Source organism: Salvelinus sp. IW2-2015, linkage group LG18, assembly GCF_002910315.2.
Source record: "Salvelinus sp. IW2-2015 linkage group LG18, ASM291031v2, whole genome shotgun sequence".
Taxonomy (NCBI): Eukaryota; Metazoa; Chordata; class Actinopteri; order Salmoniformes; family Salmonidae; genus Salvelinus; species Salvelinus sp. IW2-2015.
The window spans coordinates 60,152,094-60,154,691 of record NC_036858.1 but is presented as its reverse complement, the minus strand read 5'-3'; the positions used below and the strand labels follow the sequence as shown (position 1 = coordinate 60,154,691).

Below are 2,598 nucleotides of genomic sequence, written 5' to 3'. Positions count from 1 at the left end.
GCAACATCTTATCCGACTTGCCACAACTAAAAGTAATTTCCTCTAGGAAAAATAGTTATTCTGTTATAATATATAATAATGTAATCTATTCCAAAAAGCATAATCTTTGCATTATCAAATCACAATTTTTTAAAAAGTGCATTTAAGCCTTAATAAACTTCACACACAAAAGTATAATTTAATAATAAAAATGAATATAATGACACACTATACTACCTTAATACCACACTGCTGCGACTGAGGAAATAGCTCTTTCAGTTGGGTCTCAACAGTCTTCAGCTGCATTTCATTCGTTGCTCCATGGTTGTTCCTCGTTCTGACACTTGCATGACTTGACACTAAACAAACGAAGACTGTACAATAGGCTAAATAGACTAAGGCGGGTAAATCATTACATTGCTTCCAGAATTTAATACGCAATAGTGAACACTTCATTTTTACTTCAACAAGTTTTTACAACCTTCAGTACTTTACTTTCGGAGTTACGAGGGAGGGGAAATTGACTTCACATCGGCCACTATGCAAACATATATAAACTATGCATAAACTTAACAGAGCAGGCCGGGTTTGAAAGTCAACGAGAGAAGTGAACGATTTCCTTAGTTGTTAATTTTCTCGAAAGCTAAAGGCACAACGTAGATTCGAGCCAATGACATAAGAAGTTGTACATGGTATTACTCCAACTTCGTGAAATTGACAAACTGACACATTTTTATTTTCGTCAAAAGCAACTTTAAATCAAACGAGTGTCTGTGCATATGCGCAGTTTGGTGCAAGACGACCGTTAGACCCGATGACGTATTTGTACGCTTACATTTAGCAAGCCAACGTCGCCATGACATCTCCTACCAGCGTGATTGGGGATTTATATTGGAGAAACAGTTTTAGCCTGTCTTCATATTGTTGTAGTCCAAAAAAACAGAAATTAGTTACCTCTGGTTCTTTCAGCCATTCCTATGGGGAAAACGAGTCGGGAAAGAATTGGGTTTTGGGATAAACGCCGAAAATAAGGTCTGAGGTTAACACAGGCTTAGGATATTTTATACGTTTTGTTCTATGAGATAATATCAGTCAGTTAACATGACCTTTATGTTTTCTGAAGCTTTTTATGTGCTTTTTTAAATGATTACATAAATGCTTCAAAATTCACAAAAAGTGACATACACTGATTAAGATTATCTCAGAACAAAACGTATAAGATCTGCTAAGCCTGTGTTAACACAGACCTTATTTTCGGTGTTTATCCAAAGCCCTACAAAAACTCCATTCATATTCCCATAGGCTTTGTCCAATGAACCATGGCAGAGTTAGTGCCTACAAAAAGACAGCATTACTTTCTCTACTTTCTCTCTATAAGAGTCCTGTCATGTATATTTTGTAAATTAACAATTATTAGGAAAATGTTTTCTTCACAAATCAAAATTTATGAAGAAAAAGCCACTTTTCTAAAAAAAAAGTATCTCATGTGCAATGCTATTTAGAGTCATTAAAATGTATACAAAACAAAATGTCAAAAAAATGTATTCACTACATGGCTGTATTTGAATTGATATACTGTGGAATAGTTTATTTTTATTTTTTCTATTTTCTTTGTGGAATCCCTCTGGCTGTTATGTTTATGTTTTTGCATGTTACTGTTAATAAAAATAAAATAAAAAAGTTAGCTAGCTAGCTTCAGTTGAGGTATTCCAGTTAGAAGGAAAATATAAATACTTTAGGGAAAAAAACAGATCCACGCCACATTGGGTGAGGCGGGTTGCAGGAGAGTTTTTTGAAGTTGAGGTTTAGGAAAAATATTAAAAAGAATGCGAAGAAAAAGTTATAAAAATATATATACATGGGACAAGACAAAACAAAGACAAAGACGTCTGACTGCTACTCCATCTTTGAAATCTTTAGGCTACATCTTATCCGACTTGCCACAACTAAAGTAATTTCCTCTAGGAAAAATAGTTATTCTGTTATATATATATAATAATGTAATATTCCAAAAAGCATAATCTTTGCATTATCAAATCACAATTTTTTAAAAGTGCTTTAAGCCTTAATAAACTTCACACAAAAAGTATAATTTAATAATAAAAAATGAATATAATGCACACTATACTACCTTAATACCCACCTGCTGCGACTGAGGAAATAGCTCTTTCAGTTGGGTCTCAACAGTCTTCAGCTGGATTTCATTCAGTTGCTCCATGGTTGTTCCTCGTTCTGACACTTGCATGACTTGACACTAAACAAACGAACGACTGTACAATAGGCTAAATAGACTAAGGCGGGTAAATCATTACATTTCTTACTGAATTTATTACGCAATAGTGAACACTTCACTTTTACTTCAACAAGTTTTACAACCTTCAGTACTTTACTTTCGGAGTCACGAGGGAGGGGAATTGACTTCACATCGGCCACTATTGTTAGGATTTGTGTTTATTGCACTATAACCCAATGCTAAATCACATGTGATTGAATATTAGCAACTGTTGGCCTGGGCCGCTGGGTGTCTGTGTGTGTGTGCTGGAAGTAACAGTTAGCCCCAGATAAGTGTGCTGGGAAGCTGTGGTTAGCCTTGAGCGAGAACAGTGTGCTCTGGTAATA

At 34.9% G+C, this 2,598-nt stretch overlaps 1 long non-coding RNA gene across 1 annotated transcript in view; it reads right to left on the bottom strand.

The window, feature by feature from the left end:
* Window positions 1-234: 234 nt before the first annotated feature.
* Window positions 235-2,598, bottom strand: part of LOC139029251 (uncharacterized) — a 6,991-nt gene continuing 4,627 nt past the window's right edge. The window contains exons 3-4 of the long non-coding RNA XR_011481544.1: window positions 2,123-2,261; window positions 235-338 (exon numbers count right to left, since the gene is read on the bottom strand). This is a non-coding gene — a long non-coding RNA (uncharacterized lncRNA). The remainder of the gene's footprint in view (window positions 339-2,122; window positions 2,262-2,598) is intronic.